The sequence below is a fragment of the Neofelis nebulosa genome, chromosome 4 (genome assembly GCF_028018385.1).
Source record: "Neofelis nebulosa isolate mNeoNeb1 chromosome 4, mNeoNeb1.pri, whole genome shotgun sequence".
In the NCBI taxonomy this organism is placed as follows: domain Eukaryota; kingdom Metazoa; phylum Chordata; class Mammalia; order Carnivora; family Felidae; genus Neofelis; species Neofelis nebulosa.
The window spans coordinates 81,092,010-81,108,483 of NC_080785.1; the positions used below are offsets into that span (position 1 = coordinate 81,092,010).

Below are 16,474 nucleotides of genomic sequence, written 5' to 3' on the forward strand. Positions count from 1 at the left end.
GTAGTTTTTGCATGGTATGGGTGTCAGGAAACATCTTCCTTTCATCAATTTACAAGTGATTTGAACATATGTGTATAAATACTTGGGAAAGCCATGTGCTTTCATCCATGCAACTACATTATGCTTAGAAAAACCCTCAAATAACATCTTCCTTTCATTATAATAAATAATAAAATTAATATTAAATTATGTGCTTAAGCATTAGGGAAGATGATGTGCTTCCTTCATTGAAATTACAGTGTTTTAAATGACATTGCCTTCTTTTTCCATTCATCTATTGATGAACACTTATGTTGCTTCCATATCTTGGCTATTGTAAATAATGCTGCAATAAATATAGAGTTGCATGTATCTTTTCAAGTTAGTGTTTCCATTTTTCTTATTTTTTTTCTTTTTGGTAAATATCCAGTAGTGGTATTATTGGATCATATGGTATTCCTATTTTTAATTTTTTGAGGAGCTTCCATACTCCTTTTCATAGTGGCTGCACCAATTTACATTCCTACCAACAATGCATGAAGGTTCTCTTTTCTCTACATCCTCATCAGCCTGTCTTGTGCCTTGTCTTTTTAATACTAGCCATTTTGATTGGTATGAGTTGATATCTCACAGTAGTATTGATTTGCATTTCACTAGTGATTAGTGATGTTGATCTTCTTTCCTTGTGTCTGTTGACCATCTGTAAATTTCTTTGGAACTAGAAAAGATTCCAAATAGTCAAAGCAATCTTGAGATAGAACAACTCTTGAGATATCACAATCTCAGATTTCAAACTATATTACAAAGCTATGGTAATCAAAACAGCATGGTACTGGCACAAAAATAGGCACATAGATCAATAGAATAGGGATCCCAGAAATTAACCCATGCCTCTATGATCAATTAATCTATGGCCAAAAAGGCAAAGATATACAACGTTTTTTTTTTTTTTTTTTCTTTTTTTTGGGACAGAGAGAGACAGAGCATGAACGGGGAAGGGGCAGAGAGAGAGGGAGACACACAGAATTGGAAACAGGCTCCAGGCTCCGAGCCATCAGCCCAGAGCCTGACGCGGGGCTCAAACTCACGGACCGTGAGATCGTGACCTGGCTGAAGTCGGACGCTTAACCGACTGCGCCACCCAGGCGCCCCAAGGCAAAGATATACAATGTAGAAAAGATATTTTCCCTAATAAATGTTGCTAGAAAAACTGGACAGCTCTATGCAAAAAAAAGAGATTGGATCACTTTCTTACACAATACACAAAAGTAAATTCAAAGTGGATTAAAGACCTAAAAGTAAGCTCTGAAACCATAAAACTCCTAAAAGAAAACTCTTGGACATCAACCTTAGCAACAGTTTTTTGGATGTCTCTCAAGTCAGTGTAACAAAAGGGAAAATAAACAATTGAGACTACTACTATTTTGATAACTAAAAGCTTTTACACAGTGAAGGAAACCATCAACCAAAAAAAAAGGCAACCTACCGAATGGGAGAAGGTATTTGCAAATGACATTTTTGATAAGGAGTTAATATCTAAAATATGTGAAGAACTCGTACAACTCAACAACTGCAACAAAAAAACAAATAATCCAATTTGATATGGACAGAAGACCAGAATAGATATTTTCCAAAGGAGGTGTTATACCAGTTCTCTTTTCCCCATCATCCTCTTCCACTTATGCTCACACATTTTGACTTTTGCTATGGTGCGTTTGACATTATATGTAAAAATCCCCAGTGCACCAAACAAAGAAACCATGAAACAAACCGTTGCCTAAGAAACTTCCTTTAACTCAGACACTTGAATGAAAACTAGGAAACTTGATAGCTCTTGGGGTAGCCTATTTTTAAACTTCCCCAAAGTTGAAGATGTACATGACTTTGATGATTGGGTAACAAATGCTTTTACAATTCAAGTGGTTTCCAGTGTTTGCTTTCAACAAAATTAAAGGAGGACCTAATTGAGTCGTCAGCTAATAAATCATTAAAAGTAATTTGGTTAAAAGATCACGATATTATTTTGGCATACAACATAGAAAGAATTTAAATAATTGGGTGATATATCTCTGCTAGAATAATTTTCATTCCCATTTATTTATTTTTTAAAATATGAGATATGTTGCTTACTGCTGACATTTATGACAATGAAATAGAGGAGTAAATTTGAGGCTGAATCCTGGATGATTGTTGAAACAAGTCATATTAATCCATGTCTGCATAAAATAAAGTAAATATCCATTCTTCTCATTAAAATGAATAAAATTTGCTTAATAATTATCAAATCTTGATTATATTGATTAATTGTGTATTAGTAATAATTCCATAAAACTGAAAATAAATAGTGCTTGCTTCAGCAGCACATATACTAAAATTAAAATGATAGAGAAGATTATCATGGACTCTGCAAGGAAGACTTCCAAATTCATGAAGTGTGCCATAAACAAGCAAACAAACAAAAAAACCCTAAAAATAAATAATAAATACAAAAATTTTTAATTCAGAATTTACAATAAAATAGTTTAAATTGTTGTTGAATATGGTTCTATTCTTCTATTTCCTTTGCTTGTCTGGAATAAAGGAATAAGTTAAAAGAGAAATCATTTGAATGATACATATGTCTTTAAAATATCTATCGGTGATATGATTTGGGTGAGATCGTTTAGACCCTTGCTTTAATAATGATAGTAAGTTTTTAAAAGTAGAAGTGTATGAAAGTACAAAGTTAAGAATAATTTTGAAGAGCAAATACCTACAATCCTAGCAAACTTGACAAATACGTTTTCAATTCTTTTTGTCCTCTAGTCTGCGTATTATTTTTACAAAATATATCAATCTATTTTCAAGAAACCTAATCCTGATTTTTGCTATTAGAAATATCTCAAGGGAAAAATGTACAACAGAGAGGTCATTTATGTTAACAAATGTGGTGGATAATTTTAGCATTATTAAGGGCAGGCCAACCTGATATTATGTCACTTCTGCTACGATGTGGTATGAGGTATATAATTTCACCAATGATTATTCTAGTAAAAAATGTCCTCATTTGAATCCATCAAGCTTTTGCATTTAGCTTACAGTTCACTGAAAATATGGCAGAAAGAGCAATAAGCTAAAAGACATACAGAGGAAGCAAGCAGACAGAATCAGAAAGGGATGTCCTTTTGGACAACTGTCCCATTCAGGTCAACATCAGTGTTAATTAAAAACATGTCTCGTTAATGAAAGTCTGGAAGTAGCCCAAAGTGAGAATGCAATGTTACTAGGAGATAAAAATGGCATCTCAAATCAGGGAGGAAAAGATACAACTTTGTAATAAGTAAGATTGTGTAATGCGAGTTATGTACAGAAAATAAATTTGGGTCCAGTCCTCCATCATATGACAGGATAACTTCTAAATGGCTTAGAGATTTTTTTTTTAAATCTTATAACTACTACAAGGAAACATAGGTGGTAGGTTTCACTATAAATCTAGAATGGAGAAAATTGTCCATACTAGGACTAAATTTATAAACGAAATAATGGAAAATATCAGTACACAGTACTCACCACTGAAAAATGGAAAAGACAAGTGAAGAACCAAAAAAAAAAGTGATTTGTACGCAGAAAAGGGCAGTCCACTAAATATATTAAGATCTAAAAACAAAGAAAAACCCTAGTGCTATAGAAAAATGAACAAAGTATTAGGTAGCTCAAAGAGAACAGAAATATAAATGCTCTAAAATATGGAAAGATGTTCTGCTTTGCTCATAATAAGAAATTGCAAATTAAAACCACCCTGAGATCCCATTTCTCACATATTGTATTGGCTAACATCCAAAAGTTTGGCAATACCCTCTGTGGATGAAAATGAATAAAACATTCTCCTATATTGGTAATGGAAATGCAAAATGTTAAAACCACTTTGGAAGGAAATTTAGTAATTACCAGCAACATTTTTGCATTTGGTTTGTGACCCAGTAATACTACTTCTAAGAACATCTCCCAAAGATACACTGAGAAAAATATGAAAAATAAAATGACATGTAAGGTGTATTTATGGTAGCAATACCTGAAAAATAAAGCCTGGGGAAAAGCCAAATGTACATCAGTAAGGGACTTGGGTTAATTGAATACACACAATAAAGGAACACAATAGAGTTCTAGGTAATACTAATACTAACATGACAAAAGGAATAGGTCTCTAAACTACTAAGGATTTTTTTTCCAGTATATATTATTAAATAAAGAAAGCTAGATGCAGAAAGTGGGTATAAGATGCTGTTGTGTACGTAATGGTACAGTATATGCAACATGTTAAGTATAGATAGGAATATGTTACATATAAGCAAACACATGAAGTGTTAATATATATATATATATATATATATATATGTGTGTGTGTATATATATATATATGTGTGTGTGTATATATATATATGTGTGTGTATATATATATATATATATATATATCTCTTATTGTAAGAGCTAGAAAAATAATTTTATTTATTTATTTATTTTTAAGTTTATGTATGTATTTTGAGAGGGACAGAGACAGCATGAGCAGGGGAGGGGCAGAGAGAGAGGGAGAGAGACGGAATCCCAAGCACGCTGCATACCATCATAGCAGAGCCCAACGCGGGGCTCGAATACACAAAACCGTGAGATCATGACCTGAATCGAAACCAAGAGTCGGACACTTAACCGACTGAGCACTCCTAAAAATGATTTTAAATTAGAAAACACGTGGATACTTTGAAATGGGAGAGAAGAGGATGAAGAGGACAGAAATACCAGCTAGCTTTCTTCAAATATGCTGTTTCATAGGTTTTATTTTAGAACCATTTAAATATTCTGCATAATTGTAAAAGAAAATTTATTTAAAAGGGGAAAATAGCATTAGCAAAACCTGAAAGCAAATTGAAACAAATGAAACTATGTATTGAATTGATGATATAAACACACAGAGTGGAATTAGTCCAAGTGCCTTTAAAACACATTAATTTAACTGGACACCCCAGTGCACATAAAGCAAGGGCAGAAACAGTTTTAAAAATAGAGCTGTTTTCAGTATAGATTTTGTTAGTAACTAATATTACTGTTAGTCTGATACACAAATAGACACAGTTATCCTATTTCCATACTTCATAAGTTTTAGACATTTTTGGTCATAAAAGGTTTTATAGAGATGGAGGCCAATGTGATTGATGAAGAGGTCTAAAGAACATCAGATAAAAATGAAAAGATTTTAGAGACGTCCATACCAAAAGCCATGCTTTATCTGGGATTAGTTACTGATTAGAATAATTTTAGGTTTAATGAAGATAATTTAAATATAATCTCTGTATCAAAGAGTCAAAAAGTACAATGGAAACAGAAGAAATGGAGATAAAGGTACAATACAGAAATGGAGAAGTAAAGGTAAACACTGATAAAAATAGATTACAAAAGAGTATGTACAGTAAAACCACACTTCAGAAAATAAAAGGTATTTATACTTAGAAAAAGATCTAGAAATCAATAGACTAGTATGTTTGAGGTTGGGAGAATGTTCCTGTTGTTGTTGCTGCCTTTATTTTCTAATTTTCTACATGGGATATTTACTGTCTCAATAAGAATAGGTTATCTTATTTCAGAAATAAAACATAAATTCATTTTTTCTACCCTGGAGCCAATGATATTTCTCTTATTAAATCTGAATGTAAAACATGACTATAATTTTTTAAATTATTCCCCATTTCTCTTTGTTATATTTGAAAATGTTAATACTCTGTATGTTTTAAAAGAATCATTTAAAAGGAACAATGTAAATCTAAGTGAATTAAAACTGAAGTCTTTATCACTTATTCCTTTACAAATTTAAATATCTAAACTTTCTCAAACCACTCCTCATTCAAAGACTGGTTTTCCCGAAGCTTAGTTTTTCTTCTACAACTTGCCACTTAAAAGCTATATTTGATTTTAGTCACATAATTTTTCTTAAGGCAGAAAACTAGTGATGAAAATGGGATTTTATTTTTGCCTGTACTTTTCAAAATAGAAAATACATTTTTTTTATCTTTTATGTCATTACTGAAAGACCTCCATCACTGCTAATTGATTTTTTCAAGTATTTTTATGCAATTGTTACTAGGAAGACATATTTAGTAATCCAGACCATGCATTACCTTACTAGACCAGCACAATCTGTTACTGTTAAAAAAAAAAAAAAAAGATGTATTTAGTATAGGTGATGGTTACTCATATCCCCAGAAGTATAATGTGTAGAAGAATTTTAACTACCAGCCCTTTGGCAGACTGACAACGTATTTTTAGTCAAAGAGTAATAATTCTTTCTTATCCCATTTCTCATCCTGGTAAACAACAACTCTTGGTTCCTTTAGGACTGGCAACATTCAGTGACAACAGTTGAAACTTCAGCACACGTTATTGGAATTTCATCCTGCTCAGGGCTTCTGCATGTTTGGAAAACGATTAGGTTTGGGTATTGTGATTAAGATGAAGGTCCGTTTGGCCATAACTTTTTTATGGAGACTTTGAGAGTCCAGGTTTACTACTTACTAAACTGTTCTAAAATGAAGTGTGTATCCTTTATAAGAATCACATCTTAGAAAAAAGTGTGATCCTTATAAAAATGAGGCAAGTGATTTTAATAAAGAGGCTACAAAAAAGGGAAGTTATAACCTGCTCCCCTTTTTCACTCTGGCCCCATCTGTTGTAAATGAATAAAGGCACAAATTGGGTTTTATGCTGAACACTTAAAAGTCAGTAGTGGTTTAAGGTTATAAGCAAATGAAAACCAGAAGGAGACTTGGAAGTTATGTGAACCTACGTGCTTGAAGACACAGGTTTCTACCAGGTAACTCTAGCGAGAAAAATGGCTAGGATAAAGCTGGGAAGTTTGAGAAAGACTACTCCAATATTCCCAATCTCTTTGTCCTCTGGAGTCAGTCTGTGAAGAAATCTTGAGTCTGGGCCAAATTAAAACTAAGAGATGACAGAAAAAATGTCCAAAGCTAAATTGCTTCACTTACTGACTTTATTTTTTGCTTAAGAACCCTTTCTATGATTTTTTGTTGTTAAAACGCCCTTTCTTTTGTGAAATGATTATACTTAGAAGTCATATTGCTGTTGTTTCTAGCTTTCTTTTTAATGCTCATTTATCTAAAATACATAAATTAGTAACTCTATACAGGTTAATAATCAGTTTTGAAATTGTACTGACAAGTAAAATGGAACAGAGAACCACACAGTTCGTCCAATTTACTCACATAAATTGCTTTACCCAACTTAAAATGTTTTACCCAACATGAGATGGTGTCCTGGCTCTGCAACATACCTGGTTGAGGAAGTAGACTAAGATATGAAATATAAGGCATGAATAATTGAAGAACTTAGCATTGAGAAACTCAAGAACAGTAAAGGAAATGCATTTAAGGGTACCCTTCCCTCAGCCCAGAAGCCTCTATTTTAGAAACTCCCACACTTTTGAAGGAGTGCCTTCCTAATTCAATACTTGTCTCCTTTGTTAAGTCTTCTGGGCTGCCCACTTTTAGGCTAAGATCTACGTCTCTCTTCCACCAGAATGTCTTCATAGGGAGCACATGCTCTTTAAAAACTGCCTGGCTCAAAATGGACATTTATCAACTCAAATGTTAGCTGAGCTAGACTAGGTTTATCTTACTTATTCTGCTTATTTGGCTTTTGATTACAATTAGCATAGGTTTTTCCTGTGTCTCATCTCATTTGGAAAAAAAAGCTGGTCTCATGTAGTAATTCTGGGCTCTTTTTGCTTGGCTCGTCTGCCAGGATAGAAGCAAGGACTCCAAGTTCAGAAGGTGAACGAGGGTCAGATTACTAAATTCTGACCTAATGTTTTTTTCCTACTGACTTAGGATAATGAAAAAAAATGCACTCACTTTGTATTATGAAGATTCAAGTAGCATCCTAGTTCTTAAAAGAGCTCCTATCAAATATACTAAATAATTTTTACAATGAGAGGGAGAGAGAGAGAAAGAGAGACAGAGAGACAGAGACAGAGAGAGAGAGAGAGAGAGAGAGATACAGGAAAAAAGTTATTACTTTAAGAACTGACTGTTGGATTCCTAAGAGAATGTGTTCTCACTGTTTAGAAAGTTTCCCCAAGGTATGGAAATAGAAGAAACATCTACAGAAATTGCTTCCAGTTATAGAGAATTTGCATCCCAATAAAATATTTTTTTGCCAAAATCTTTATTACTGGAAGGTAAAGTAACACAGTGTTAAGTTTTAATCGAGGCTTCTCTCTGGTCCTTTTGTATTCTTGGTATCTTCTTCCTCTCTAGCTCTAGGCCCTCAAGCCATATTTGGTGGCCAGACCTTTCCCTGCCACCTTCCTTAGATGCTTTTTCTTATCTGTGTCTAAATTCAAGACTTCTTTCAAGGTACAGAGGCTGAAGGCCACATAGTGGTTTCCTTTTTTTTTTTTTTTTTTTCTTAAGAAAATAATCTTAAATGTGACCAGCTCAGTCCAGCTCAGATAAGGTGAGACCTTATACTTTACTAATGACGAGCAAGATTTAAGTACAGGAATTTTGTGAGCGTATAAATTAATCAAGGAATTACCTAAATGTATAAAGGAAGAAAATCACCAAGTGGAAGGAGAATCTATGTGGTATATCAGGGAAGATGTTCTGATTGAGATCAATTTTGGATTAGCGCCAGAGAAATGTTGATACAGTCTGAGAAGGGCGAGAGCTTTGAGGGGTCAGAGGAACACTGGAGCATGTCATCTGTGCCAGGAACGAAGAAAAGTGGGAACATGGCAGAGACTATTCAGTGCTTCTTGACATTCTTTAATTATAATGACACATAGAAAATAATGTCTGTTGTTTGTACTGCAACTGGGATAAATAGAAGAATGGTAAACACCCTTCTTAAACATCTAGGGGCCGCATCCAACAGCTCCCAGACTCAAACAATGAATATTTGGATAATCTAAAACCCATTTTTGGTGTACGAGTTGAAAAAAAAAGGGACAGATTCCTTTGAGAAACTTTAACGGATTCTTCACTTGAGTGGAAAGCAGATTAGTGCTATGTAGGCTTTGCCAGTGTTGACCTTCAATTTTTTTTTTTTAATGTTTTAAAGGCTCACAAGTCCATTTTGGTGGGTGTAAAATATACAATCTGGTCACAGTGATCATCTGTTCATTTGTGAATCATTCTTTCTCTCCTGGAGAACATGTTTTTCTCTGACCCATTTATGATATGAGTCATAATGCGCTATTGAGAACTTAACTTTTAAAATGTAATATTTTCATTAGAGATATGCCACATAGAACATACCCCTGGTTAATATATCCCAGTAGAAAGCTCCTTGTTTTTAATAAACAAACCCATCTCTCATTTAATATTTTCACCTGAAAATAAAAACTGGAAAAGTAATTTTCATGCCCCCAATAATACATGATAAGCAACAGCATTAACAACGAAAAAAAATACTTGGAAAAAACCCTTGAGTTACTTTTCAGATAGAATGGGTAGAACTCAGAATCTCATGTGGGTGGATGTCTTAAAGAACACTGTAAATGTCAGTAAAGGGAATGCTACTGGAACCAAGAGCGACATGTTAATGGGAATATAAAACAACTATTTTTTTAATAACTATATTAGTTGCTTAGTGATCAGAAAGTAATGTCTTAGGTATTTTGTATCCTAACATGGTAGTATACTTGTTTATTTGTTTATTTTTTTAACATTTATTTATTTTTGAGACAGAGAGAGAGAGAGCATGAACAGGGGAGGGTCAGAGAAAGAGGGAGACATAGAATCTGAAACAGGCTCCAGGCTCTGAGCTGTCAGCACAGAGCCCGACGCGGGGCTCGAACCCACGGACCGCAAGATCATGACCTGAGCCGAAGTCGGACGCTTAACCGACTGAGACACCCAGACGCCCCAGTAGTATACTTTTTAAACAAAAGTGTTTTACTATGCTGCAATTAAAAGATATTGGGTATTTCAGTGTGTCATGTAGTTCATTATAGTTTTTCCAATTTAAATAATAGAAAATGGATCCTCTAATAGGCAGAACAATATCTCCCAAATGTATAGGTTCTAATAGCTGGAACCTGGAAATGCTACCTTGTTTGTAAAAAGGATGCTTGCTAATGTGATTAAATTAATGGTTTGAGGAGATTACCCTGGATTATCTGGGTGGATCCTGAATGAAATCACATGTGTGCTTATAAAAAGGAGATAGAAGGAAGTCAGACACACCAGAGAGGAAAAGTTTATGAATGCTGACAGCCACCAGAAGCCAGAAGAGGCAAGAAACAGGTTCTCCCTTAGAGCTTCTGGAGAGAGCCAGACTCTGCCAACACCTTGTTTTTGGCCCGGAAATACTGATTTTAGGCTTCTGGCCTCCAGAACCGTGAAAGAACAAATTCTGTTGTTTTCAGCCACCCACTTGGTGGTAATTTGTTATAGCAGCCACAGGAAACTAATACAGGTCCCCAGTCAGCATTTTTATAAAGAATCTCTGAATTTTCAGAAATGGATTTCTGATGTTTACTAAATGATGTGATGTGTGTATTTCCAAGTTTCTTGGATGAGAGCCTACTTCTGACACATACACACTTTTTATATATCCTCTATTGTGACCAACGTTAACCACAACTGCTTACCCCACATCCAAAAGTGAACTGACACGCTTCTCTCTCCTTTTGTGACCACTTGCTCAGACTTTTGATCCAGCATTTCTCCAGGCTTCTGCCCCTGCTCCCATCCCATTATCATTATCTACTACCTCAAACGGCCTGGCTGGAGGCAGAGGATGTTGTATATTGAAAGTCAAATTTTAGGCTATTCTGAAAGAAATCTAGTAAACAAATTACCTATGCCTTGACAATAATAAAGCACCTATATTACTGATCATGTTTTGTAATAACCAAAGCATTGGCGACAGAGAATATTCCCATTTTGCTGAAATGTAGAGGTACAGTATAGTTTTCACAAGGTTAAAAACATGATTCTCTTATAAATACAGAATGAATGCATATCAGAAATGTTATTTGAATCTCAGTGTTTCCCCCCTCAGCTCATGGCTGACCTGGGTCCTCCTTGGCTCCTGCTGGTTTGCAGTAGTTCTGAAACTGAACTGACTCCCATCTGGTTTTGGGCTGTCCACATGTAACGTCTGCTAGTGGCTCCCGTCACTCTGGGGATAACTCACAGAACTCTTGGCTACAGGTGAAGTTATTTTTTCTACCTGGTAAAGATCAGATGTCTCTCAAATAAATAAAATTAATGTGTGTCGCTATGGATAGGATTCATTTGCGTTGCTTTCAGGTAAGAGTCCTTTACAAGTGCTGTCATTATTCTTCCAGTTAACCTTACCCCCACAGAGCTGTAAAATAGTCTAATCAATAGAAAGGCACACCCCTATAGGATAAGATAATCTCTGCAAGGTCAATTAGACACCACCCAGCACTTGATGGAAAGAATACTCAGTAATCTCCTTAGTAAATAGTCTCAAGCAGTATTGATTTATTGTGCTGCCTACTCTGATTAAATATTGACTTTGGGTATTACCACTCATTCCTGTCACCACTCCTGCTCTATTTGTTTTTTGGGTAATTATGCTTGCAACCCCCATGGTTGGAAGAGATCCAGGTCTTTCCTACCTCGAAGTGTGAGCCCAGCCTCTTACTGGATCCAGAGTATATGCCTCACCTCAAATCAGAGACCTATGCCATTCCTAACTGTAATGAACCTCTTCCCAAGGATAATAGACAATAGGCAAATCACAATCCCCCACATTATGGTATGGTTTTCCCCAAGGACCTGACAAGACAATCACCTTTAGCATGTATTCTGAGTAGCATCAGCATGACCGCAAGGCAGTAGTACAAGGCAGCCTCTTCCTGGGATGTCAGCATGTGATGTGGCAGCTGTAGAACATTCCATCATCAAGGGAACCCTTCTGAGTTCCATCTTCATTAGGCAGCAGCACAGGAAGCCAAGGCTGATATTTTGAATGACAGGAGAGTAGAGGTAGCCTCTCCTCAGGTCAGACAGAATACTACTTTGAAATACTGTAGGTTAAAAAGAAGAGAAAAGATGATTTTGTTTCATGGTCATAGTCTAGTGAAGGCCAGCATACAGATATGGATTATACACTAACAGGAAGAAATATATTTAGTAATAGTTTCCAAAAAGAAGATGCTTTTGCCACTTGAGTGAATGATTCCACTAATTAAATCATAGAATCAAAAAGAAAAAAAATTATAAATCTTAATGAGTAATAATATGAATATACAAATTGACGTTACCAGTTATTTTCTACATGCTGTTGGGCAAGTTCTGTAATCTATCTAAGCTTCAGTTGTTTTATCTTTGAAATGGGCTTTCAGTCATAGGATTAGATGAAACACATGAAGTACATAGAACAGAATCTAGAATATTGCAAACAAAGAATGTTAGTCACTGCTGCTATACTTCTCCTCCTCCTCCTACTGCTATAGCAAATATTATTTTATATTCCCATGGTATTTAGTATTTTCTTGAAATAATGGAAATTTGAAGAACGAAACCTACTTAAGCCAAGCAGTTAAAGCATATTTATCCTATCAGAAATAAGGCGTCAGAGCTATTTAAAAATGGACTTCATTATAACATAAACAGTTTCTTGGTTTTTTTTTTTTTTTTAATTTTAAGTAGGCTCCATGCCCAACATGGGGCTCGAACTCAGAACCCAGAGATCAAGAGTTGTGTGCTCTAATGACTGAGAGAGCCAGGCGGCCCAATATACCATACACAATTAAATGGCAAAATGCTTAACATGAAATTTAGATTATAATGGAACTACCAAATAATTCATGCTTTGGAGGCACCTCTACTGGTGCATAAACAACTAGTAATTTTAAGAAGTCTATTGAAAACCATACTTGTTTTTCTCCTACCATAAACACTTACAAAGAAAGCACTTCTCTTGCCTGAGGCACAATAAACAATTGATAACTGTAAATTTGTAGAATACCACAGAAAGAATGATTATTAATGAAAGAAATAGATTATGTCCTTTGTTGTTTGACTTTTAGAAAATATCTTTAATCTATGTTTTGGTACTGTTATGCAAGGCAGAAAGAAATGTGTCAAGGGAGAAAATAGATGTAAAAATTATTAAAGTAATTAGACCATTTAATAGTTTCAATTAATAATTATGCAGTATTTGAGATAATTCATCATCTGGTTTCTAACCCATTAGTAATGACCTAGTTTGGTTACTCCCTCTTGCCCTTCCGTTTCATTCATTTTTTTCTCACATGGGCTTATTCTTTCAATATTGGCAAAGTAGCTTCTTTTCATAATTTTCACGCTACCTGTATGGAAAAATTATCTGAATTTGGACACTGGTTTTTGCCGTGTTTTGACATTAAGTACAAAGCCTCACCATTTAATTTTTTTAAACATTTCTTCTTACTTTCTTTTTTCTCTTTTTAGCTAATCTTCTGAAACTTTTCTGAGCTCCCACAAATGCTTCTGACTTGCACATGTGTCACTGATTTCATCACAGTAGTTTCAGAATTTTAATATTTCACCTAAATCATTGGAATAGGTAAAAAAAAAGAGAAAAAAAAAAAAAAAAAAAGACTGGGCTGCCCAGGTGTCTCAGGTGGCTAAGTGTCTGACTCTTGATTTTGGCTCAGGTCACGATCTCATGGTTTGTGAGTTTGCACACTATATTGGGCTCTGTGCTGACAGCACATGGAACCTGCTTGAGATTCTCTGTCCTCTCTCTGCACTTCACATGTGATCTCTCTCAAAACTAAGTAAATAAATAAACATCAAAAAAACCCCACCTAGAATGAATCCACAGATGTGATATGATTTCTTATATTGGCATAACTCTTAAGAATCAATTTGAATTTGAATTTCATTTGTACTGACTATTTGACACTTAAAATGACCCAGACTTCTTTTTTCCTTTTACCAGGTTCTAGTGATAAGTAATATTAAATGTGTACCCCAACCAAATTGTGCCACTCAGAGCCTGGAAAGAACAGATAATAATAGCTTTCTGGAAGAGATTTTCGGGTGGCCTACCCAATAAAGGGATCTAATTTGTAGTACTCATATTGTGAGGGACTTTATATACATTATTTTCATTTTCAAAGCAATTCTCTAAATTATATAACTATGCTTATTTTAGAAATAAGTAATTCCATTGCTACTGCTAAATCTGAATTTAGGGTCTGTGTTGGTTTCATCTTACCGAGATATTCCCTACCATGCAGAGACAAATAAAGAAGTGCAAATAGATCAAATAGATCATCTGTCAAAAGCCCAAAAAATTAGAAATACGTGGTATAGCCAAATACCTACTAGATAATGACTGGTATTGTAATTGAGTGGTAATGTTCCAGAAATTTGAATAAAATGTAAATTAAATGGAATGTTAAATCCCACCAATAATCCCCACCATGTCTAACTAAAACAGTGCCAAGGACAAATATGTTACTTATTTCAAATAATAAAAGAAAGAGTTATATGTTTTATTTATTTATACAAATTTTCAGTCTTATTTATAAAAACATCATGTTATACGCCTAAAAAAAACCAGGCAAACTGGGAGGTCTAAATTTTGTTAAAAATCTCAAAAGGATTCAAAGCATACACACACACACACACACACACACACACACACACACACACACAAACACACACACCCATGATTGGTTATCACTGAAACTCAGGTTATCCCTGAATATTTCAAACATCATCTTTTTGCACATGCTATCAATATTCCCCCCTCCTGAGAAAGATTCAGAGCATCAGTTCCTCGAAGTTTCAACTTCAGCATTTATTGAATGAATTGGACTTGAATGTGTTTGGTTATTATGAGTCAATAATACTACGTGGTGATCCAAAAACTGTGTTTCCAAACTGCTGTACTGAGAAGCAGAATTTCATTTTGCTTTTCAACTCTGCTATTTTCAACTATTTTTCTACATTTGTTTGGAGCTTTTCATAAGCTCACTCATTCATTAGATATCCATGTTTATTGTGTCTTTATGACATGCAAATCATTCATTGTACCAATGTTCTAGGTGCTGACAAAATGTTAAATATAAATTCTCTTATTTACACAAGGAATGCATTTCTTAAGGTGTTTTCCTCTATATGTAAAATCACCTCAATCCAACAGAAGAAGAGGGCTTGAGTGTGTCCTCAAATACAGTAACATGGGACAAAAGCTGCCAGACAACAGGCTTTGGGTTGTTATCGTTGGCTAATGTTGAATTATGCAGTGGTGAATCTAATAAAATACACAGTAGAAATTGCTTATCTAAGCAAGCATCATTGCAAGGTAGAAATATGAGAGACCTAGGAAAAGGCCTAAGGGTAATAATATAATAGCATTTATCAGTTCACATTAAGAGATGTGAAATGTTTATATACAGTTGTTTTGTTTTGTTTTTTAATTTGTATATTGTCCTGAGGGAAATCTGTAAAGACATTCCATAGGCAAGGTTTCCTCAGTGATGTTCATGAGGGTATCCTTGATATTTTCAAAGACTATGATTTAAATAATTTGATCATATTGCAAAAAGGTTACAGCATCTGTTTTAAACTCATCTACCCTGCATAGTAACATGAATCAATGGAGACATTCATCACCATGCACACAACAGAAATTGTGTTCTCCTATTGATATAATTAAATACTCATAGAAGCCTAAATGCATAATAGCTTCCAGACCCTTTGTTTAATGCCAAAAATCAATGGCTCCGCTTCCAATGAACTCGATAGGCATATGTTCCTAGTCAGAACCATTGTGAACCCTCTCCAGTTTCTAAACATTTATTGCTGGTACTGTAATAATAAACATCTTGCATTTATAAAATGTAATGTTGCCTAGAATTTTTCATTTTTCAAGAATGCTGAGCACACTATCTAATGGCTCTCATATGTCCAGTGTGCCCACGAACAATTTGTCTTCTGAGTGCAGTGTTAATCTGACACCTCAAGGACAGACCTGTTTTCAGAGGGACTCAAAGAAAAGCTAGAAACATTCATAGGCTTAATAACTACTGAAAATCCTAGCACACTGTGGCTGGGATTACTCAGATTTCTGGATCGCATTACTTCTTCATGCCATATTTTGCTTAACTAAGAGTTATTAAAAATGCTAGGAGATTATTTTTTGACTTATTGCCAAATATGTACACTAAACACACTTTTAATATATGTGCATATATATAAAATCAAGCTAATGATGACATTTATGGTTCAATTGTTTTGTTTCTCATCTGGCTCAGAGATGGGTGTGTAACAGTAATGCACTTTCCATTTGCTTAAGCCCGTTGCATGTGATAACCCCACAGCAGTGATGAAGGAAGGAAATATATTCTTTGGCCATAAACACTGTGGGGCAGAGAAAAATCCCTCCTTTAAAGACAAATCCAAGATTTTGATCTCGGGTCAAGGGTAGCACATTAAACATGAGGATTTTCTGTGTTTTTTGTTTTTGAAAA

At 34.7% G+C, this 16,474-nt stretch overlaps 1 non-coding gene across 1 annotated transcript; it reads left to right on the plus strand.

Annotated features, from left to right (window-relative positions):
- The first annotated feature begins 2,323 nt into the window (after window positions 1–2,323).
- On the plus strand, window positions 2,324–2,426 carry LOC131511224 (U6 spliceosomal RNA). The gene has a single exon (XR_009261424.1). It is a non-coding gene; the product is annotated as a U6 spliceosomal RNA (small nuclear RNA).
- The last annotated feature ends 14,048 nt before the right edge of the window (window positions 2,427–16,474 follow it).